Source organism: Pleurodeles waltl, chromosome 2_2 (genome assembly GCF_031143425.1).
Source record: "Pleurodeles waltl isolate 20211129_DDA chromosome 2_2, aPleWal1.hap1.20221129, whole genome shotgun sequence".
Lineage (NCBI taxonomy): Eukaryota > Metazoa > Chordata > Amphibia > Caudata > Salamandridae > Pleurodeles > Pleurodeles waltl.
The window spans coordinates 739087041-739112714 of NC_090439.1; the positions used below are offsets into that span (position 1 = coordinate 739087041).

General features: G+C 47.0%; 1 protein-coding gene across 1 annotated transcript in view; it reads right to left on the reverse strand.

Moving 5' to 3' along the window:
• The window catches only part of TRPA1 (transient receptor potential cation channel subfamily A member 1), a 1042932-nt gene that overhangs the window by 250422 nt on the left and 766836 nt on the right, over positions 1-25674 (reverse strand). The window lies entirely within an intron of this gene.

Consider the following 25674-nt stretch of genomic DNA (forward strand, 5'->3'; position numbering starts at 1 on the left):
CAGTGGACTGCCCCCCCCAAAAAAGTAGAAATTGAAGTTTCTGTCACCTCATGATTATAAAGAAAAAATGGGAGTGTCATGGTATGCATTAAGCCTAAGAGAAAACAAATGTCAACTAGATGTATCTACAGGTCAGTAGCCAAATGTTGAGAGGCTAGCTGTGTGCCTTCTCTCTGCAGAGGCTCACAACAAATTAGTAGAAGTATGAGAGTGGGACATACTTTTATATTCTGTCTTTAAATTATAGACAGTCTTCTCTTATTTCCTAATGTCTAAAATAATTTTGATATATGTAATGTAGCATCAAGAGTATGTACTCTTTAACTAGATAGTGTTTATGAAGCCATTTTCATTATTTTTCTCAAAAAAAGATTTATAAGTGTTTGACTTGTGTGAACTAGCAGCACAAAGAGACTCTAGGTTAAAGAACAAAGTACCCTATTCAGCTTCACCAACCGCTACATACCCATTTTCAGGTAAGAGTGGTACTAACATCCAAGCATTAAAGGCAGTGGCAGAGCTTGTGCCAACAGTGGGCCAGAGATGGTTGTGAAAGCAGGGGTGGTTTAGCCAGCAGTAGGAGTGGCCTGCAGACTCCTAAATTAATATGTGGGCCCTGTCACTTCATTTCTTACAAATTAAGCATTGATGAAGAGGTAGGCATGTATGTTGGTGAAAGTGTCAGACAAGGATGATCTCTGGGGTACTCCAAATGGCTTTACTTTTAAGAAGTTGGCTGACCTGTATATTTGTTGGCTGTCATACAGAAGAATGAGTTTTACTCACTGTAGGACAGCACCTGAATATGCTTGAAGCTCAAGGGATGTTGATTAGCTATGATGCCCTATAGAGACGAGATGATGCTTTATCATGTTTAACAGTACGTTGCCAGAACAGTCTCTGTTGCTCTTGCAGATCATAAATAAGGTTGGTGGCTGTTAGGTAGGTTTTGATGTTCCATATATTCCTAAGTTATTTTTTAAAAATTAGATACTGGAAAATATCATATACAACATTAAAGTCTGCATAGGGGTGATGCATGAGGGTGAGGATCTTAATGCAGTTTGCAAGGGGCATGGGTTTATATACAGTAAATTGACTCATTAATGAGGAACATTTAATTGAAGGTGAATGTTAGCAAAATGGCTTGTTACAGTGTGCAGGGTATAGATTTAGAAACATATTGGATGACTTAATTTGATCTACCTTGTGCACAACCTCTTGAACACTCATGTATACCAACACTGGGAAAGAGGACACCACCACTGACACTGGTGTCAGACATCTGGGGTAGAAGATTATAAGTGGCATTTGTGGTTGTTCACTTTGCTCTCCCAACTCTTGAAATCACTTTAATGTTTGTGTTCAATGTAAAAAAGTAGACACTTGTTCTCAACCAGTCATAATTACTTTCTAGTTCTCTGTGTGACCACATAGACTTATTCTGCTTGTTTGAAAGCAGATAATCAGATGTACTGAAACAACCTGCTCTCTTAGCAGTTCTGACTTGAACACTCTTCATCAATGACAACGGGTCTTTGTATAGGCTATTCCACTTGGCTGGTGGATGTCATTCAGAGTAACCATTTCCAAACTGCGCCTCCACTGACTTTTTTTTGTGGTCCAAGGAGGCTCAGATAGCTACAAAGCTTGAGGTTTTGCCATTTTCAGGAAAGGAACTAGCCTTGTTTATATGCAAATGTAAAAAGTTGTTTTAACCACACTTCACTCTATAGATGAATTATAAATCCTTTGATATGCAAATGTAAAAGAATGCATTAACCACACTTCACTCTCTAGACTAACTAAAAGTCTGAAGAGTACCCTGATTCTTTTTTAGGAAAATATTTGACCACCCAAAGTCAATTATATTGAATTCACAGAGGATCAGGGCACAAGAGAGGTCATAGTGCCTAAAAGTGAGCGAGCTTCTCTTCTCTGACATTCATATTAAACAGGTGTAATTGATTTTACCTTCTTCAGTGTTGTGGCTTAACTTTTCATGTCCACTGCATTCCTCAAGTAATGCTGTGGAGATGAACTGCATATCCATTTTTACTGGAGGCTTTCCCAAATTTAAATTGTTTGGGGGGGTTGAAAAATAATTGCTTCCTCTTCAACCCCCCCGATTAATAATATCAGCACACGGACGGGCATTGATGTCACTGGCCCACCAAAAGACATACACAGAAAAGCAGGTAAGGCACCTAAGCATGTCTGGTTGGGTGTCTTCCTGATCCCCTTTTGGGGTCCCCAACAAGAGTCTCTCCTTTACAACAATGCTTGTCTTAAAATTATTCCTGCTCCTGGATCTCAGGCTTGCCATGGATTCCAGGGACTGTTGTCTTTGGGGGCTGTCAACTTCCCTGGTGTACCTCAACCCTTCTAAGGAGCACAAACAACATATTGGTATTTTTCCTTCATTGGAAGGGGAAGCAAGCCAGGAGTGATCAGTCCCCCAGGGAATAGGGGGATTATACTTTCTGTTGTTCCCTGGTCTGTAATTATGACATGGGAGGAACCACTGGAAAGGGGAGAGGCTTCCCTTTCCATTGGTGCCTCTCTGCCCTGGATTCTTTGATTGTACATCACAGGTTGACTGTGAAACCTAAGCAGGCCTTCTACTATGCCCCCATGGAAGTGTCTTTCTAAAGATGGAGGATCGGTCTCCCTAGTGCCTGGAATCACTCCCAAGAGGAAAATAAAACATTACATATGTATATTGGGCAGTGGGTCAGTATATTTCACTCAATGGCTAAATTCACTGTGAGTGAGGGCTTTCTGCCATTTTACATGGAAGACATACACACACAAAGTAGCTCCTTTCAGGGCCAGTGATTACTATGACAATATGTGTTTTTTGAGAGTAAAACATGCATTTTAGTTTGCCTTATTGTATGTGTTGAAAGTTGAAGTAATATTATTTAGATTTTCTCATTTAGCTTCCTTTTAGATGTTCTTTGTATCACAAAGTCATAAAAGGTAAGAATGTATTCTTTTCATTGAACCCATTGTTTTTCTTGTCTTTGTTACTTTTGTGGTACTCTCACTTGTACAGGCTTGTATTGCGTTTTCACTCTCAGCTTATCTCACACACAAACATCATTTTAGGTGCATTGACATTTCTATGAGTACCTCTTCATTCTAACCAGGACATACTATTTTAGAAATAATGTTTTAGATAATAAATAATAAAGAGGATTATTATTCGGGAGGGTTGACTTCTGACCTCATAAAAGTTTGTCATGATGTACCCTAAGTAACTAAATCAATCTGAACGTAACCCCCCTGGGAGCTATGGCATTGCATAGACAGGCTTAATTCCAGGCAATGTCTAAATACAGTACAAAAACATTAATAAATTCAAAACAAAAAGCAATTAACATCTCAAACAATTAGATAAATAGAGTAAAGTGTAATAAACAAAATGACACAAAAATGACAAAAAATCTATAAAGATGAACCAAAGTCAAGTCTAGGGACCTGGTAGACTTGAACGGTTTGAGGGAGAATGGATGGAGCAAAGGTCAAATACACCAGTGGATTTGTTCCAGTGAAAGTGTGGAATTCGAACAGTTTGAACAAGTTTCTAATTCTCAGTTGAGAAATAGACTTTCTTGAAGAAAAATATTAAAACTTTTTACAAGTCCCAATGCAGAATGGCAGTTTGTTACTTTTTGAGAAGAAAAATCCTTTCAGAGGGGACACCATTGAAACAGTAGCCACCGTAGTGGAAGCAAATGTCAGATACCTGAAGCAGGTTTGTCCCACTAGTTCAATGGAGCGTTGCAGATTTCTTGCAGAAACATGTCTAAGTCCCAACACAGAATGGGACTTTGTTGTGTTTTTTGGAGGTATAGAGATCTTGTGTGAGACAAAGCTGAAATTCAATATGACGCTGTGGCACTGCTGGTCAGATGCCTTTCTCAAGAGATCTCCTGAAGCTCTGAAATTCTAAAGCAAACGTTTAAAAAAGTTTCCAGACTTTTTTCTGGTGCTCAAATAAGCACATAGTCACATTTATGAGGCACCCAACACCTCAGAGGAAGGCACTTAGAGACTCTTAAAATGTTAGGCATGGGCCAACATCAATGTCCATGGACCCACTTCTTTGTCCTAGAGCAAGCAGGTCCAAACATTCAGGGCTCCTCTGAGGTCACAGATAACAGATGTCACTGCCTCACATCTGGAAAGTGTTCTGAGTTAGGTGCAACATTTATGGTTAGCAATCGCTATTGGGTAGGGCTGACTTTGGGCACTTCCTAACTGTAAGAAATGGGGTCTTTGGTTGGCAGTCAGGTTACCCCCTGTCCAAGCATGGACCCTCACTCTAGTCAGGGTAAGTCACACACAACCCAAATGATCCTGTGCCCACCCTCGGGTAGCTTGGCACTGAGCAGTCAGACTTAACTTAGAAGGCAATTGTCAGAGTCACCAGATCCTCGGGGTCTGCGCACGTTCCCAACATGTCCATCACAAGACAGCTCCAATACTCTGATTAGAATGTCAAAGGGCCTAAGAGAGTCCAAGTGGGGAAAAGGGGATTAGGTAGGGAACAGCTGAGAAGGAGACCTGTAGGAAGCAAAAGGTTAAAACACACAATATCAAGATTATATCTTATTATTCTTTACTAGACTATGATTCTAAGCATTGTCATACTGTAACCATGGATAACCTAAGTATGGACTAAATAACTAGGCCTCAAGATGTCTGGTTACCTGTGAAGGAATTAAGAATGATTAATACAACTTCCCAATGAATCTCTTAATGAAATGTTACACATTGACTAGAAACATAATAACCCTCTAGAATTATGTTCTCAAAATCAAACATAGGGGGTTATTACAACTTTGGAGGAGGTGTTAATCCGTCCCAAATGTGACGGATATACCACCAACCGTATTACGAGTTTCATAGGATATAATGGACTCGAAATACGGCTGGTGGTATATCCGTCACTTTACCGTCACTTTTGGGACGGATTAACACCTCCTCCAAAGTTGTAATAACCCCCATAGTCTTTTTGCATGAGGACAAAGAAATAATCTGAACTTTTTCTGGAAACACCATAGGAGTTGTATTAAGGGACTTATTATGCACTTATAATGTAACATCTAGAACTCTAACACTTAGGCCCTCTTTACAACATTGGCGGTAAATCCCGCTTACCGCCGTGCAGAAGACCGCCAACACACCACTGCGGCGGCGGAATTCCACTACAGCTATTAAGACCCACATCTCGGAATCCGCCAAAATCCAGACACCCACACAAGTCCACCACACCAAAGGTCAGTGATAAACTGGCGATAACAAAACTTCCATCGTCACGCCAACAGGAATACGCCCACACTATCATGACCCACGAATCCACGTGGTGGTCTTTCAACCGTGGTATTCCATTGGCGGTACAAAATACACACACATTTACAAAACACAACCACATTGGACAATTCCAAATACACACACCTGATACACATACACACACCACACCCACACACCCAGCCCAATATAAAACACACACCCACATCACCCACAAACGCCTACAACCAAAAAATCTGAAAGAAGACCCGAGAGAGACACCACCAGAGACAACACTAGCATCCACAGGCACACAACACCATCACTTACACAACACGCACCTCAGACAACACACACAAACACATCCCCTCACACATCACAACCAACACCATCTCACACATCACCCACACCACATCATGGCACCGCAAAGACACTCCAGGTTTTCTGAGGAGGAGCTCAGGGTCATGGTGGAGGAAATCATCCAGGTAGAGCAACAGCTATTCAGATCACTGGTGCAGCACACCTCCATAGCTAAGAAGATGGAGCTATGGTGCAGAATCGTAGACAGGGTCAACGCAGTGGGACAGCATCCAAGAACACAGGATGACATCAGGAAGAGGTGGAATGACCTACAGGGGAAGGTGCGTTCCGTGGTCTCAATACACCAGATTGCAGTACAGAGAACTGGCGGCGGACCCCCACCTCCTCCACCACAACTAACAACATGGGAGGAGCAAGTCTTGGCTATACTGCATCCTGAGGGCCTCGCAGGAGTAGCAGGAGGAATGGACTCTGGTAAGTCAAAGCTTTACTATTATATCCCCCACCCTACCTGCATGCTATCACATACTCCCACCCTCACCCCGTCACTCCAACACCTCACAAATGTCCCACTATACAACCCAAACATCACAACACCAAGCCCTGCATGCAATACCAAAGCATGGACACCCATCACCAAAGCATGTCCACTACAGATACCCACACAGACCCCAAACCAACTCTCACACAATGTCCTAGACAAGAATGTAAGCACTGGAGTACAGGGTCACCCACCCATTGCACACGATGGCACACACAGATGCAATAATCATTCCTTTACACCCCTGCAGGACCCCTACCCAATGTCACCGGACAGGAGGTTCCAGACATGTCCACTCCCCCTGCAGAAGAGGTCCACAGTGATGACAGCAGCTCTGTCCAACTGGATCAAGATGACCAGCCCGGCCAATCTGGGACCTCGGGAAAGTCGGTTCCCCTGACACTGGCACATGCCACCACAGAGCCTCCCCCCTCCAGAAACACCAGCACAGCACCCACCCAGCGGGCCCATCCCTCGCCCCCAGGACACGTCAAGCAGCAGTGTGTCCACCACTACAGGAAACCCAGGAAAACCCACCACCCAAAGAAAATCAGGGACCTGGGGGCAGTGGCAGTGGGTACACGGTTCAGGGTACAGAGGAACAGGAAAACAGGGGAACTGGGAGGACTGCTGTGCGATGGGGGGGACAGGCCCAGGGAACCCACTCTCAACGAGGCCCTCTCAACATCATGGGATCGTACCGTCATTCCCAGGAGACAATGGCAACGGTACTGGCCAGGTTTCAGGAGATCCAGCGGCTGCAGGAGGAACAGCATCTGGGGATCAGGGAGGAACTCAAGTCCATCAACACCACCCTGGTCACCATTGTAGGGGTGCTTAAGGATCTTGTGAACACCAGGAGAGACACTGTGGCACAACAAGGGGCCCCTGACACTAGCCTGGATGATGAACAGCCCACCACCTCCGCCAGCGCTAGTGGACAGGACGCTCCGCCACAGGACCACGACACCAGCACCCCACCCCCTGCAGATGGAGAACCACCCCGCAAACGGTCCCTGAGATCCAGGACAAAGACAGAGAACAATGCCAAGACCCCCGCAAGGAAATGAGACCCCCCCTGAATGTCATCCTTCTGTCCCACTTTGTCACCCTGTCCATCCATCAACTGCCCTAGCTCCACTTCCCATGCCCCTTTGGACAATGCACCTGTGAAACAAATAGACTGGACTCTGCCATGGACAATCCTCCACCATCACCCCTGCCCATTTTACAACCTCCTCCACTAATTTGCACTGAAATAAACACCCTTGAATCACAAAACAATCTGGAGTCGGTCTGTGCTTTCACAAATGTCTATTTGCAATAACTCTGGAAAATAGCAATGTCAATAGTATTGTCAACATACCAATGTAACACAGCTCTAGTCCATGAGGTAATATAGCAGAGGTCACACAGTGGGACCCACATCTGTGAAATGGAAAGCCAATGTGACAAGTCACTGGGTGAAAGTGACAGACATATGATAGGTCTAACAATTGAATGAGATGTGTGAGGCACTGGAAGTATTGCTGGATAATGTTGTTTCTGTTGTCGATATCCTCTTCTTCTGCTTCCTCTTCTTCACGGTCCACAGGCTCCACAGCTGCCACAAGACCATCCTCCTGCAGAAAAGGCACCTGTTGTCGCAAAGCCAGGTTGTGCAGCATACAGCAGGCCACGATGATCTGGCACACCTTCTTTGGTGAGTAGTAGAGAGAACCACCTATCATATGGAGGCACCAGAACCTGGCCTTCAGGAAGCCGAAGGTCCTTTCAATCACTCTCCTAGTTCACCCATGTGCCTCATTGTAGCGTTCCTCTGCCCTTGTCCTAGGATTTCTCACTGGGGTCAGTAGCCATGACAGGTTGGGGTACCCAGAGTCACCTGCAAATGTCGAGGGACAACTGTTAGACACACACTAACCCTTAGGAACAACCCCAGACCCACACAACTATTCACAGGGTATAGGGTCCTTGTCCTCACCTATTAGCCACACACGGTGCCTCTGGAGTTGCCCCATCACATCAGGGATGCTGCTATTCCTCAGAATGTAAGAGTCATGCACTGATCCAGGAAACTTGGTATTCACATGGGAGATGTACTGATCGGCCAAACACACCATCTGCACATTCATTGAATGGTAGCTCTTCCGGTTTCTGTACACCTGTTCACTCCTGCAGGGGCGTATCAAGGCCACATGTGTCCCATCAATGGCACCTATGCTATTGGGGATATGTCCCAGGGCATAGAAGTCACCTTTCACTGTAGGTAAATCCTCCACCTGATGGAAAACGATGTAGCTGCGCATGTGTTTCAGCAGGGCAGACAACACTCTGGACAATACGTTAGAGAACATAGGCTGGGACATCCCTGATGCAATGGCCACTGTAGTTTGAAAAGACCCACTTGCCAGGAAATGGAGTACTGTTAGGACTTGCACTAGATGGGGGAACCCTGTGGGATGGCGGATTGCTGACAACAGGTCTGGCTCCAACTGGGCAAACAGTTCATAGATTGTTGAACAATCAAGTCTGTAGGTGACTATTACATGTCTCTCTTCCGTTTTCGACAGGTTCACCAGTGCTCTGTACACCAAAGGATGCCACCATCTCCTCACCTGCCCCAGCGGACATGCCCTATGGACGAGAACAGAGACCAGAGAGTCAGCCAACACTGAGGTATTAAAACTTTTTTAATGCACACATTTGTTAATCTGCAATGTGCCTGTCACTGTGTGTATGCAAGGCCTACATCGATGTGGCACATTTAAAATTAATGCCATGTGGCCCCCTGAAATGGCGGCTGCCTGACCAGTAAGGTGGGACAAGGGGATATGAGGTAACTGCGCTGGCGTTGTACACCGTTGCGGTAGGCGGTCGAAGACTGAGGCACAATCCTGCATTGGTTATCATTGGATCCTATGGGTCCCAGGAGCCAATGATGATGCATGCCGGCAGTGACGGTATGCACCACCGCGGACATGACTGCTATTTTCTATCTGTTCACTCACTTGATACCTGACCTTCGACAGGAGAGGACCTACACTGCAAGTGCTGCTGTGACCAGTGTCTGGAAGCGACGATGGCTCATGTGTCTGGGGAAAGGGCCCCTGCCTTCACTTCGGAGGAGTTGTAGAAGTTAGTGGATGGGGTCCTCCCCAGTACACACAACTCTACGGTCCTCCAGACAAACAGGTGAGTACACTGTGAGCATGATGTATGGGCAATGCCTGTTTGGAGTGGTGTGGATGGAAGATGGGGGGGACTGAGCCGTGCATGAGCGGACGGTGAGTGTATGTGCGTCAGGGCAAGGGTGGGAACGTGGGTCAATGACTGTGACGGTCAGGACGGTTACAGATTTTCCTTTTCCCCTGCACTTTTCCTGTAGGTCAGTGCCCACCAGAAGAAGGATATTTGGCGTGCCATCGCCAAGGACGTCCGGACCCTGGGGGTCCACCACAGACAGAGCACCCACTGCCGGAAAAGATGGGAGGACATACGCCACTGGAACAAGAAGACGGCGGAGGCCCAGCTGGGGATGGCCTCCCAACGTGGAAGGGGTGCCCGTCACACCATGACCCCCCTGATGTTCAGGATCCTGGCGGTGGCGTATCCAAAGTTGGATGGACGCTTGAGGGCATCACAGCAGCCACAATGGGGTGAGTACACACACTTCCATCTGACTCTGCACGCATTACAAGGTGTCTACAGTGGGTTACCCTAGGGCAGGGCGAGCTTTGTAGGCAAGGACCCTTTGTGAGGCAGGCTATGTGGCACCCCAACGCCACCTTTATCAATAGCCCCATGGGCATGTGATTAATCTAGGAAGTATAAGTGCATGGCATAGTGCAGAGGGCTGCTGTGTCTGTAGTGTCCGCCAACGGTAGTGGTATTGCATGCACTGAACATGTCTTTCTTCTGTCTTTCTCCCCCCCTTTTTGTGGTCTCCCTGTTCTTGTGTGCATTAGCATCATCAGGCGGAGGAGCAGTGGCACAGGAGCAGGAGGGAGCTGCATCCCACTTGGTCCTGGAGGGCGAGACAACAGAGTCTGAAGCCACCAGTGGGACGGAGGGCGAGGGGAACTCCACGGCGGGGACAGGAGGTGACGTCAGTGACAGTGACTCCTCCTCTGATGGGAGCTCCGTTGGGGTGGCGGCCGCTCAGCCACCACCCCCCCACCAGCACCGCCCTCCCAGCAGCCCCTCAGGGTGTGTCCCATGGCTGCTCACCCAGGAGGGTGGGCATCTCCTTCGCCCCAGGCACCTCAGGCCCTGTCCCAGTCAGCCCTGCTGCCCTCAGTGAGGAGGCTATTGACCTCCTGAGATCCTTCACTGTTGGGCAGTCTACCATTCTGAATGCCATCCAGGGTGTAGAGAGGCAGTTGCAACAAACAAATGCATACCTGGAGGGCATTTATTCTGGCCAGACAGCCCAACAGCAAGAATTTCAGGCTCTGGCCTCTGCACTTATGGCAGCCTTTGTCCCTGTGTCCGCCCCCCCCTCCAACTTCCTCAACCCAGACCCAATCCCCTGTACCTCAGCCTATCCCAAGTACACCATCAGACCAGCATGCACACACCTCAACACACAAGGGTGGCTCTGGCAAACATAAGCACCACACATCCCACAGGCACTCAAACAAGCATCATACCCATGCACACATACCAACATCCACTGCCTCCACTGTGTTGCCCTCCTCCACGTCTCCCTCCTCCCTCCCTGTCTCGTCTCCACTCACACCTGCATGTACTACATCCTCGTCCATTACCTCCATCACCAGCATGCCCATCACCACACACCACTCACGTGCATTCACCACCCCCACTACCATTCACACATCCCCTGTGTCCTCTACCAGTGTGTCTGTGAGCCCTCCTCCCAAAGTACACAAATGCAGCCACACACCACCAACTCACAACAGCCTCCAGCCCATGCACCTTCACCCAAAGTCAGCAAACGTACACCTCCTACAACCACTACCTCTTCCTCCACTCCCAAACCCCCTCCATCTACCCATCCCAGTGCGTCTAAAAAAGTTTTCCTTGCTAATATTGACCTCTTCCCTACACCTCCCCCCCGTACGTCCCCTAGGGTCCGCCTTTACAGGTCCCAACCCAGCACCTCAGACACCACATCACCGGGCACAGTGGTAGCAGCAACTGCGGGCTTTTGGAGTGCGCCAAGCAACAGGGCTGCCAGTGTTCCATGGAGTGAGGGCAAGGACATTCTGCCACTTCCAAAAGTAAAAAAGTTGCCCACATCCCGGTGGGAGAAGGCAAAAACACCTGCCACCAAGGGCTCAGGCAAAACAAAAGTGGCAGCGGCAAGACAATTGTGCCACCATCCAAGGTGGGGAAGGGCCAGAAAATCAAGGGCAGGTCCACGTCGAAGCTAACCTGCACGGCGGACAAGACCGCCACCAGCACCGCCACCTGCACCGCCACCTGCACCGCCACACGCACCCCCACCAGCATCGCAGTCACTGAGGCCGCCACCAGCACTGCAGTCACTGAGCCCGCCACCAGCACCACAGTCACTGAGCCCACAACCAGCACCGCCGCCACAAAGACTGCCGCCAACACCGCCACCACAGAGCCCGCCGCCAGCAGCGATGCCACATAGCCCGCTGCCAGCACCAACGCCAGAGAGTCCTCCGCTAGCACCGATGCCACAGAGCCTGCCACTAGCACCGCCGCTACTGACACCGCCGCAAGCACTGATGCCACTGAGCCAGCCGCAAGCACCGCTGCTACTGACACGCCGCCAACACCGCCAGTGGCCCCGTGACATCCTGAGCCAGTGGCACCACCGCAGACATGGCTGCCATCCCCATTGGTCAGTCGTTCAAGGCTGGTGGTCAGTTCCAGGAGCCTGGGCAGCTTGCATGTTGCACCACCGTCAGTGGAATATCACATCCACTACCTCAGTCCTTGGCAGGATGAAGCACTCTGGGCACCAAGCCCCCTCCAGAACCAGCAGAGTATCACATCCAATACCTCAGTCCTTGGCAGGATGAAGCAGTCTGGGCACCAAGCCCCCTCCAGAACCAGTGGAGAAAGGCATCCACTACCTCAGTCCTTGGCAGGATGAAGCACTCTGGGCACAAAGCGCCCTCCAGAACCAGTGGAGTATCACATCCACTACCTCAGTCCTTGGCAGGATGAAGTACTCTGGGCACAAAACCCCCTCCAGAACCAGTGGAGTATCACATCCACTACCTCAGTCCTTGGCAGGATGAAGCACTCTGGGCACAAAGCACCCTCCAGAACCAGTGGAGACTGTTATCCACTTGAGAGACTGTGGCTTTGCACTCCCCAGGATAGATCAGTGGGCAAACCACCCACTGGACGGACTTGAGAGATTGTGGCCTTGCATTACCCAGGATAGAGCAGTGGGCAAACCACCAACTGTAAAGAGTTGAAAGACTGTGGCTTTGCACTCCCCAGGATAGAGCAGTGGGAAAACCACCCACTTGAGAGACTTGAGAGACTGTGGCTTTGCACTCCCCAGGATAGAGCAGTGGGCAAACCACCCACTGTAATGACTTGAGAGACTTTGGCTTTGCACTCCCCTGGATAGAACAGTGGGCAAACCACCCACTGTAAACACTTGAGAGACCGTGGCTTTGCACTCCCCAGGATAGAACAGTGGGCAAACCACCCACTGTAAAGACTTGAGAGATTGTGGCTTTGCACTCCCCAGGATACAGCAGTGGGCATGGAGCCCCCTCGTGGAGCTGGCGTCGTGCACTCATCCTGCTGAGGTGCCCTCCTTCCCTTCCCCCTGAGGTGTTTCATTTTGATCTGATGCCCCTGTAGTGTTCTCTCCGTTTGGAGTCTGGTATCGAGTGTGGGCCTCGCCCATGCATTTTGGGCCCAGTGGTCCACGGATTATAAATGGGGCATTATCAGGACTTGTGTAGTTGGTGTACATAATTGTATATACTGTATTTCAAGTTTTGACTAATTAATTTTTATATATCACAATCGTTCAACTCATTTCCTTTTGTGCCTGCATTCTTCCACGGGGTTAGGGGGTGTAAGTGTAATGTTGCAGCATGTATTTATGTGTATGTTGTTGTGGGTGAGGGTGGGGGTGGGGGATTTTGCGTGTTGTGGTGTGCATCTCTCTCTTTTCTCTCCCCCCTCCCCTGTGTTGTAGGTGCAGTACTCACTGTGGTCGTTGCCGGCGTCTTTTGTGCTCCTGGTCGAGTAGCAGGAATACCATCGCACAGAGTGTTTGGAGTTCTGGCTCCATGGTGTCCTGGTTCCTCATGGGGTGTGTAGAGGTGAGTGTTTTCCCTTCCAAGTCCTGTTTCCGCCGTGTTTCTTTTTTGCATTGGTTCCGCCCCGGAAAAGGTGGGGGATTGGTCTCTCATAATAGTGTGGGTGGTACATTGTCTTCCGCCTGTCTGTTGGCGGTGACCGCTGCGCTGTTTGTTTGTACCGCCGTGGCGGTCGGAGTGTTAAAGTGGCTGTTCTATGTTTGCGGTTTCCACCACGGTCATAATTCCATTACAGTATTACTGCCGCCTTAACACCGACCGCCAGGGTTGTAATGAAGGCCTTCGTTTTTAAATGCAGAAACATGAATTGCGCACATTGCTAATTTAAACAAGAATATGCAAATGCCATGAAATGATCATGCACACTGCAAACGATCTGAAACATCAAGTTCTATTGTGGGAAATGAATCGGGCGTTTTGCCGATTCGAATGTCACCTTGTAAATGCCAAGAAATGGTTGCGCACAAAGAATATCATGAGTTAAGCACAAGAAATGAATTGCGCGTCTTGCCAATTCGAAAACCACCATGTAAATGCCATGAAATGGTCGCGCACAATGAATATCATGAGTTAAGCACAAGAAATGAATTGCGCGTCTTGCCAATTCGAAAACCACCATGTAAATGCCATGAAATGGTAGCGCACACTGAATATCACGAGTTAAGAACAAGAAATGAATCGCGCATCTTGCTGATTCGAATGCCACCATGTGAATGCCAAGAAATGGTAGCGCACAATGACTATCACGAGTTAAGCACAAGGAATGAATCGAGCGTCTTGTCGATTTGAATGCCACCATGTGAATGCCAAGAAATAGTAGCGCACAATGAATATCACGAGTTAAGCACAAGGAATGAATCGCGCATCTTGCTGATTCGAATGCCATCATGTGAATGCCAAGAACTGGTAGCGCACAATGAATATCACAAGTTAAGCACAAGAAATGAATTGTGCGTCTTGCCGATTCGAATGCCACCATGTGAATGCCAAGAAATGGTAGCGCACAATGAATATCACGAGTTAAGCACAAGAAAACGAATCGCGCATCTTGCCGATTCGAATGCCAAGAAATGGTAGCGCACAATGAATATCACGAGTTAAGCACAAGAAAACGAATTGCGTGTCTTGCCGATTTGAATTCGACCATGTGAATGCCAAGAAATGGTAGCGCACTCTGAATACCACATGTTAAACACAGGAAATGAAATGCGCATCTTGCCAATTCGAATATCAACATGCAAATGCCAGAAAGAGGCAAGCGCACATTCACACGCACAAGGTAAAATCTTTTATCACGAAAATTAGGCCCAAGAACTCGAAAGCCTTCAAGAATGGGATCGGGGCCCAGCCCGACCTCCATCTTACCGCCCTGATCAAGGATCACCAACACAGTGAAGGGCAAGGCCTGGAAGATCAAAGTAGGCCTTCGGAACAGGAGCTCAGGAAGTTGCTGCTGCTGCTCTGCACTGGGACCTCTGAATAGTGAGCATGTGGCGCTGGGATGGCTCCCTTATATAGAGTCTTGGCCCAGCCCACAAACCACACCCGGTCATGCTACAGAGGAAGCTTCTAGAAGGCCATGGAAAGGGACCACACCCTGACACACTCTGAAAGCCTGCAGCAATACATTGCAAATAAACAGTATTTATAAGCACCTTGAATATAAGTCTTCAGGATTAAACCCTGCAGTGCAAAAGGTTAAACAAGAGCACATCAGCATACTGTATGAATTACGTTATCTTGGAAGTGCTGGGTTTTTGCATTCCAGTCGCCCGTAGAGCACGTACTGCCCTGATGTTGACAGCAATGTGTAAAGTATTAGTGCAATAAATCATACAATAACACCATATAGCACCATAGAAATACACCACACAGTGTTTAGGAAAATATATAATATTTATCTGGATAGATGCAGGTCAAAACGATTAAAATGCAATAAGTACATGTTCAGATATCACTGTAAAAGTGATATAAAGTGTCTAAAGTCTTTTAAAAGGAAACAAAGGTGGTCATTCTGACCCTGGCGGTCTTTGACCGCCAGGGCGGAGGACCGCGGGAGCACCGCCGACAGGCCGGCGGTGCTCCAATGGGGATTCCGACCGCGGCGGTAAAGCCGCGGTCGGACCGGCACCACTGGCGGGGTCCCGCCAGTGTACCGCGGCCCCATTGAATCCTCCGCGGCGGCGCAGCTTGCTGCACCGCCGCGGGGATTCCGACCCCCCCTACCGCCATCCAGATCCCGGCGGTCGGACCGCCGAGATCCGGATGGCGGTAGGGGGGGTCGCGGGGCCCCTGGGGGCCCCTGCAGTGCCCATGCCACTGGCATGGGCATTGCAGGGGCCCCCGTAAGAGGGCCCCTACATGTATTTCACTGTCTGCTGCGCAGACAGTGAAATACGCGACGGGTGCAACTGCACCCGTCGCACAGCTTCCACTCCGCCGGCTCGATTCCGAGCCGGCTTCATCGTGGAAGCCTCTTTCCCGCTGGGCTGGCTGGCGGTCTGAAGGCGACCGCCCGCCAGCCCAGCGGGAAAGTCAGAATTACCGCCGCGGTCTTTCGACCGCGGAACGGTAACCTGACGGCGGGACTTTGGCGGGCGACCTCCGCCGCCCGCCAAGGTCAGAATGAGGGCCAAAGTCTCTTTTAAGCACAAAGTACCTGGTTCGCGTGAAAAATCTCTGCAAAGAACCGCAGAGGATGAGATGCATGGAAACAAATGGGTGTGCGTTGATTTCTCGGGCCGCACACGGCGATGTGTCGTTTAGTTGTCATGCAGGGACGGCTGTGCGTCGATTTCTGACACACAGTTGTGGATCCTCTTTGGGTTGCAGGGTTTTCAGATGCCCAGGGAATGATGCGTGGATTTCCTGTTCTGGCAGGACAAAGTCACAGGAGCTGTGTCGATTTGGTGGGCCGTGTTTCAATGCTGGTGCTGCGTCGATCTTCTCAATGCTGCGTTGTTCTTGTTCAGCGTGCGGTGAAATTGTGCTTCAAATTTCACAGCAGAAGGAGTCCTTCTTGTAGAGATGAAGTCTTTTTGGTTCTGAGACTTCAGGGAACACGAGGTAAGCGCTATCCAAGCCCTTGGTGAGCACTTCTTCACCACAGCCAGAGAGCAGCAGGGCAGCAGGGTAACAGCAAGGCAGCAGTCCTTCACAGAAAGCAGACAGATGAGTCCTTTGGGAAGCCAGGCAGTTCTTCTTGGCAGGATGCAGGTTCTGGTTCAAGTTTCTTTTCCAGGAAGTGTCTGAGATGGTAGGGGCAGAGACCCTGTTTAAATACCCAAATGTGCCTTTGAAGTGGGGGAGACTTCAAAGAGTGGCTTAGAAGTGCACAAGGTCCCCTTTCAGTTCACTCCTGTCTGCCAGGGTCCCAGTAGGGGGTGTGGCAGTCCTTTGTGTGAGGACAGGCTACTGTCCTTTGACATGCAAGTGTCAGGCCCTCCACCCTCCCAGCCCAGGAAATCCCATTCAAAATGCAGATGTATGCAAGTGAGGCTGAGTATCCTGTGTTTGGGGTCTGTCTGAGTGAATGTACAAAGGAGCTGTCAACTAAACCCAGCCAGACATGGATTGTAAGGCACAGAAGGATTTAAGTGCAGAGAAATGCTCACTTTCTAAAAGTGGAATTTCTAAATTAATAATAGTAAATCCAACATCACCAGCCAACAGGATTTTGTATCACCATTCTGGCCATACCAAATATGACCTTCCTACTCCTTTCAGATCAGCAGGTACCACTCAAACAATGTATGAGGGCAGCCCTAGTGTTAGTCTATGAAGGGAGCAGGCCTCACAGCAGTGTAAAAATGAATTTAGGCATTTTACACTACCAGGACAAGTGAACTACTCAGGTACATATCCTGCCTTTTGCCTACACAGCACCCTGTCATATGGGTCACCTAGGGCATATCATAGGGGTTTCTTATATGTAGAAAAAGGGGAGTTTTAGGCTTGGCAAGTACTTTTAAATGCCAAGTCGAACGGGCAGGGAAACTGCACACAAGGTCTTGCCATGGCAGGCCTGAGACAAGGTTAAGGGGCCACTTAAGTGGGTAGGCCAATCAGTGCTGCAGGCCCACTAGAAGAATTTTATCTACATGCCCTGGGCACATATAGTGCACTCTAGGACAAAAATGAGGTCAGAAAAAGAGAAGGAGGAAGGCAAAAAGTCTGAGGATGACCCTGCAGAAAGGCCATTTCCAACGCTAACCAATGGAATAAAAGTTTGCAGGCTCTGGTCTACCTACACTTTCAGTAGTTTCTGCTTGACTTACTGCAAACAGACCCAAAATGAAATAGGTCACGGCAATTTACCCAAGATTGCCAAAGTTTTCAGCAACACTCTGCTTGGGATCTTACAGCCAGTGGTGTGTAGGGGTGTGTAATATGGAAATAACTTGTGCACCTCCACATTCAACTCCAAAAATCCACTGTGAGGCCGGTCCTGGACCCACAACAAAAAATGAGACAGAAGTCTCATAGACAAACCAAGGTCCTTCAGCAACCAGACAGGGTATGCACAAGAATTGTGAGCTAGGTCTGATTGACCCCTGTCAAGGGCACAGTAATCTTGTATGTGCCTCAAATAGGCCTTATAGGTAGGATATGACACTGTTGTGCCAATAGGGGCAGCAGCCACACCATGAAAATTTAGAAGAGCTCAAATGCATCATACCTGTTCATTCAGGTAAAGCTGTCAATTAAAGTTATCTTTTTTGTGGAGTTTGATAGGAATTTCATACCTAATTGGAAGGCTAATTATAGACTGAGTCGCTGCTGGAGAAATAATACAAATTAAGCCTCCAGGAGCTTTAGACAGAGTAAAGTTCACTTTCCAAAACTTACTTTTCCTTATTACTCATGAAAATCAGACTTTACTATTGATTTGGATTTTTAATAAGTTTTATTAGTAGTTTTTTAAATTTGTTTTAGCTGACCCAAACCTGAGATAGAAAGATTAATATTGTAATCTATACTCCAGTTTTCTGTATAGCACAGCATGGAATGCCACAATGAATTGGCTTTGGGATGCTGTCACTGTAGGAACATGGTGACACTAATTTTCTATATGTCTCACTTTTAAATAACATGCATCCTACCTTGTGGTGACTTGATGATATTTAAAAGGGAGGTCTTTGCTGGTCAAAAAGGATTATTTTAACTAGTCATACTGCAATCTTTACACTGCAGCAGTCAAGCTATGTTTTGTATGGTAACTCTATGAATATCACAATAGGTCATGCGGTCCACAGTTGGAATTTAACTTATATGAGAATTTTATAGGTAAGATAAATGTGTCATTTAGGAATAAGCCAATTTAACCATATTTAAAGAGGGAGCATAGGCTTGTTACTCCTGGTTAGCATGGGAAGAGTGCACAGAGTTTTAAGATCAGCCAAGCAAATAGGGTAAAAAGTGGGAGAACATCTCACAAAATGATCCTTTTCTACAATAGGTAACAGAGGTGACCTCTTCTTGGATGACGGCTGCTCCTCATAATTTTCATCTAGAAATTCTGCCATTTACTGCCAACGCTGGATGTAATGGCAATACTACAAATTGCATATTTGCATTTTCCATCTTTTTGTGGATGATGTGTTCCTTGAAAAACTGTACACCAAGTGACCTTGCATGCCTATCAGCTTTTAATGGAGCATGGAGGCACATTAGCATTTCTTTCAAGGATTCACATATGGACTTCCACTTGGGAAACTTGAAACAATATCTGCTGCTTACACTCCTCATGAAATTCATGCACATACCAATAGAATGGTCTTATTGGTTAACTACTGTGGTTTGGGCAACACCCAAGTTCTCATCAGCCATGAACACATGTCAGTTTTTGGATGTTCGTGTTTTGATGTTTGTACTTCATTACAGGTATATGAGTGGAGTGGATAAACATGATTAGGTACTTTTCCAATTTAATACAAGTTGCAAAACCCGCAATTTGTATAAGAAGTTGACTGTGCAACTGATTCAGTTGACAACATATGTTTATGTTGTCTATCATCAGGCTAATATGAAGGCTGATGTCCTTCCTTGTTTTTCAGTTGCCCGTTATTGACAGTCTTGTTGATGATGGAACAGTAGACACTACTTCCTCTGTTGTAGAGGATGGTGCAAGGCAGTAGAATTGGCACTTTGCCAACAACATTCCTTCAACAGTGAAAAATAATAACCTCTATCAATGATGCAGAGTTCATGCTCACCAAGGAGAGAGACAGGAAAGTAATTATTACTGTCCCCACTGCCCAGCTCAGCCAGGCCAGTTTTTTCCAACTTTATTCACTTTATACCACACAAAAGTGAGAAACAATCTTTGGAATTCGTTTATTACCATGCAGTACCATTTCATGCATTTTTACCACAATTTATTTTATAACGCAGAAGCCTTTACCATGCATGCCTTTACCACATATAAAAAGTAAGTATTAATGTTTGTGTTTGTGTAAATGTGTGTATATATATATATATATATATCTATAAATATATCTATATATATATATATACATATATATATATATCAATATATATATTAATCCTCGTCATGCACTGCTAGTTACCCCTGATATTACAGCACTCATGACAACTTATATACCATCATTAAAAATATAAACACATAACTTAAAAATTAGTATTCAAAATATTGAAGAAAAACTGTGCATGGCAAAGGCACTAGTTATAATCACCTTAGGGTACGAGGTATAGTTACATGAAATAACTTTAACTTTAACTGCTGAATTTCTATGGTTTTGTACATATAAATTTAGAACCTGACCAGAAAGGTCAGTTGTGGAACGCAGACTGCACTTTTGGATATTTGGTGGACCTCTGTTCAGTAGTTTTCGAGAAAATAAAGGGGACATTAATTTGTATAACTAGGGCTGCAGATCCATAGCAATGTTTTAGTAATGCATATTAACTACTGGCGGTAGCTACTAGGTAGTTATATTTAGGATAATGTTACCATAGGAAAAGCATTTATTGACTTGCCTATGTCTTTGGCGCCATTTGACAAATCTTCACAGAATTTTCCAAAACAAGTGTGCCGGTGATGCTTGTTGTGCATGGGAAGTTTCAGGTGATCCGTCAAGGGGGGCTGAGAATAAGTGGAAGTCATAAACGTGCGTTTCCCACGTTAATTCCCGTAGGAGTTTTGAACACGACTACAGCCCAAACCGCTGGACGGAATTATACTAAATTTGGCATGCAGATTATGCTTTTGGATATTTTTTAGTAAATCCATTCAGTAGTTTTTGAGATATTAAAGGGAAAATACATTTGTATAGCTAGTGCTGCGGGCCGCTTGCGACGATTTAACGACGAACATGGGAAACTTGCGAATGAGTGTGCCTCCAGGAATGCTGTGATTGGCTGCCCGCAACCTGACCAGAAATTTGCAGCTGCCAATTTAAGGTCCCAGGACATGGTCCTTGGGGCTGAAATCAAAATAAAAAGTATCATAATGGGCCAGCATGAAGATACACTCACTGCAGGCATGTGATATAGTGGTGTTTGAGGGTCAAATTATGGGTTTTAAATGATTTTCTTTCCATCTGCGATATTCACAAGTACGTTGCGATTCTCAGAGTATCCCTATGAAACGTTGCAACAAATTTGCAAATATCAGTTGCTACGAGTTCATGAATATGCCTAAAAAATCTAAAATAACATTCACAGACTAATTCATACACTAATTCAGTCATTCATAGATGCACTCAGAGACTCATGCACACACTCACACCCACCCATAGTCTCCCACACCCACTTTCAGACCCACACAGACACTCAAGCACCCACTCACAGGTCCACTTGCACAGAGAGGCCCTGTGGCTACCCCCCCACCGTGCACTACAGAAGGGTATGTCTGACAAGAGGTTGGGTGATTATGGGGATTGGCTGCACGGACTGACCAAAGGCCAGGTCCTGTGGCCAACTCCTGCAGCACACGGTTGATTGGTTATAAGGGCTTGGCTGCAGGCCAGGATCTGCGGCCAGCCCTTGCCATGCATAACCAGTGACTGTGTGTGGCACAGGTTGGGTGGCTATAGAAATTGGCTGCAGGTCCTGGCCAGGTCCTGTTGCCAACCCCTGCCCTGCACAGCCAAGGCAGTGCATGGCAGTGGTTGAATTAACATATAGTAAGTAAAATTACTTAACATTTAAAAAAAACATAGAAATTTACTGACAAAAAACAAACGTTACACGGATGTTGTAGTTAGGAAACAAAAGTACAAAAATGGAAATTCACTGAAAAAAACAAAGGTACAGGGATGTTATAGTTAGGTTCTGAATTTACTCGTACAAAACCATAAACACTCAGCAGTTATAGTTAGAGTTATTTCAAGTAACTTGCGCCCTAAAGTAACTATAACTCTCCCCCTTACTATGCACAGTTTTCTTAATAATAGGTTTATTGCAAATGTTGCACTGATAATATTAATGATGCCACAGAAGGGGACAACACATTTATGTGGAGTAATTAGCCGTGCGGTGAAGGTGCGAGTTCTAGATACCCTAGGGTGCAAAGTTCTTAAGTAACATAAGGACAACTCAAAGGCTTTAGTAATATGCACAGCCACCAAAGGCCAGATTTCCGTTGCCTTGCATGACTCTGTAAAGAAATGTAAGGCATCGCAGCTGGTGGTGGTGGTGTACCATGGTTGGAGAATTGGTGTTCCCACATATCCATCCATGTATTTTGCCACATCCCCAGATTTACAAAGACTTGTAAAAGTGGGAATGCATCAAAATGATATGTCTTACACAGTGAGGCATAATGGGGAGAAATTCCTTTATTTCTCATCGTTATCTCCTGTTTCCAAGGGGATCTGAATTCTGCAGCACACACAGAAAAGGAAAATGCCTTTTAATGATAAATTGTGTTTTTGCTAATCCTGCCTGTAATGCAGGCATCCTTGCACTATGAAAAAAGGAGCCTGTGTTGGCACTAAGCATCACACATTGCACTAACACAAGGAGAGAGCAGAAATGCTCCATATCTCTGTAAATATGGAGCATTTCTGCTCTTTCTCACTTTCACGCAATGCAGTGCTGCAGCTTTGCTTGCTGCTCTGTGTTGTGTGAAAGTTTAGTAAAAATACCCCTGTATTTCCAAGTGCTTCATTAACACATGATTTGACTACCTCAGCCAAGATAACTTTTTACTGAAGATAAGATACAGGGCATCATTATGACCCTGTCGGCCTTGAGACCACCAGGATCGTGGTGGCGGTCGGACCGCTGCCAAAGTGGGTTTCCAGAAGCCACATTGCACACCAGATCCTGGCTTTTCACTGGTCTGGCGGTCCTAATCCACCAGGGCAGCGCTGCCCTCAGCATTATGAGTCCCTTCTCCAAAGGCGATTACATGGCGGTAACCCCACCATGCAAAGGCTGGCAGAGACGGGGTGCAGGGTACTCCAAGGGGGCCCCTGCACCACCCATGCACTTGGCATGAGCAGGGTGGGGGCCCCCCTGGCCAGCCCCATCGCGATTTTCACTGTAAGCTTTGCAGACAGTGAATATTGTGACAGGTGATGGTGCATTCCACGCACTACAGCATTGCTGCCGGCTCAATTATGAGCCGGCATCAATGTTGTAGGCCCTTTCCCGCTGGGCCCTCAGGCGGAAATATTTCCACCCACGGACCCACTGGGAAACTCTTAATGGGGCCCGCAGGAGAGGGACAGCACTGGTGGTAACCTTACTGTGGGAGTTTGGCGGGTGGCCTTTTACATCTGCCAAACTCATAATGACCCCCACAGTGTTGATCTCAATCTGACAGAATTCTAAACTAATTTGAATGTATTAGGTGAGAAAACAATGTACCACATTACTGCTGGTATGGAACATCAAGGAGTGCATTCCTGTGGGGTGTATCAAGTTGTTAGTTTGCCCATCCATGTGACACACAAGGTAATGAAGAAATGCTTTGCAGAAGCTCGCATAACTGCAACACACCGAATGGTACAGACTTCTCAGAGCAAAATCAAATCAAATCAGGGTTTATAAAGTGCAACTACTCACCCGTAAGGGTCTCAAGGTGCTAAGGTGGTCTGTTCTCTGAGCTTCAGTTGAAAAGCCAGGTTTTAAGGTCCTTCGTAAACTGAGGTAACGATGGTGACTGCCTGAGGTGCAGGGTCAGGGTGTTCCAGCTCTTTGCCCGGAGGTAGGCGAGGGATCTTCCACATGCTGAGGTCTTCTATATGAGGGGTACAGTGGCTAGCGCTTGTTGAGTGGAGTGGAGAGGTCTGGTGGACAAGGAGTATGAAGTTAATTATTTTCCGATAAGAAGCCAGTGGAGGTCTCTTAGGTGGTTAGAGATGTGTTTCTGGTGGGGAATGTCCAGGATGAGTCTGATGGAGGTGTTTTGGAAGTGCTGTAGTTTCTTCTGTTTTTTCTGGGTGGTGCCGGTGTAGAGGACGTTGCCATAATCAAGTCTGCTGTTAACCAGGGTGTGGGTTACGGTTTTGCGACAGTCCTTTGGGATCCATTTGTAGATCTTCCAGAGAAGTCAGTGTGTGTGAAAGCAGGAGGATGCAACAGAGTTGACTTGGCGGGTCATGGTTGAAGCCGAGGTTGCGTGCGTGGTTTGTTGTGGTGGGGGTTAGTGTGGGTGGAAAGGCCACCAGGAGTCATCCCAGGCTGATATGGATGGTCTCAGCATGAGGATCTCTGTCTTGTCAGAGTTTAGCTTGAGGCAGCTGTCCTTCATCCAGGTGGCGACGTCTTCCATCGCGTTGTTGAAATTCTTCTTGGCAGTGGTGGAGTTTTCAGTCGGTGAGATGATCAGCTGGGTATCATCGGTATAGGAGACGATGTTCAGTCCGTGGTCCCTGATGCAGGATGTGAGCGGACCATGTAGCTTTTGAAGAATGTGGGGCTCAGGGAGGAACTCTGTGGAAGTCCGCAGCTGATCTCCATAGGTTCTAAGGTGGAAGTTTGACTCTCTGTGTTCTGCCAGACAGGAAGGAGCATATCCATTGTAGGACCTTTGCATGGATGCCAGCTGCGTGGAGTCTGGAGTAGAGGGTGAGGTCCGACGTTGGCCAATAGTTCCAGTAGGATGAGGGCTGCTGTGTGGCTGAGGTCGAGGAGCGAGCGGATGTCATCCGTGGAGGCGAGGAGGGCGTTTCCATGCTGTGCTTGCCCCTGAAGTCTGATGGGGAGCGTACAGGATGTTGTTGAGCTGATTGTTGATGGCCTTTTCAATGACCTTGTCTGGGAAAGGCAGCAGAGAGAAGGTGCCTGTCTGTATGGAACAGTTGAGGGTGTGGAGGAGGTTGGGTGCGATGGAGGTGTTTGCTTTGTTGAAAATGTGGTGAGGACAGGGATCCTTAGGGGCTCTGGAGTGGATGTTGCTCATGATGGCACGGGTCTCGTCAGTGGAGAGGGTGGTCCAGCGGTATAGGATCTGTGATGGTTCAGTAGGTTCAGGCATTGTTGCAGGGCTCTGAGGGTCTTGGACTCTGAAGCTGTCGTATATGTCTTTGATTTTCTGCTTGCTGTTTCCTATTGAGGTTAGCAAACTCTTTGACCATGGCAAAGAGCTCTTTAGTGTTGTGAGCAGTGGCACTGATGCGGTCCTGCAGAACAACTTTCCCGGTGACTCTGATGAGGTGGTGGTGGGGACTGGTGGCAGCTTTGAAGGCCTCAAAGTCTTCCGGGGACTTACTGACAGTAATAATTTCAAAATCACTTTCTGACAGCTTATATTGCTGCCTTGTGGAGGAGAAATGTAGTTCTCATTGACCCTGGTGTGCACCCTTAAAGTTTGTTCTGTGCTAAATCTTTCATAAGAATCATATTGTGGTATGAAATTAAGAAAAAATATACATAATGTGCATCTGCCTTATACCTGGAACAGCTAAACTTTGGTTGCAAACCAATTTCTGTGAAATTGTTGTTGAAAAAACCATGATGATGAACTTTCAAATATTGTACAAAAAGGGCACAATTGGCATTTTGCATTGGCTTCTTTCATCCTCAGGGCACTTTTGTATTATAGAAGAGGCCTCAGGTGGTCATATACTACACTTGCTTGTAGCGCTTTCTCTGCCCCCCCTTTAAAATGCAGGCAAGGTTCCTGCTTGCTGTGAAACAGAGAACAGCAGCTTTAAGCTATTGGTCCATCTTTGCACTCATTTACTGTTTAGAGTGCAGAGGCAAATTTGCGCCTGCACCATAGACAGTGCATTCAATTTGATTGGGGGCACTGTC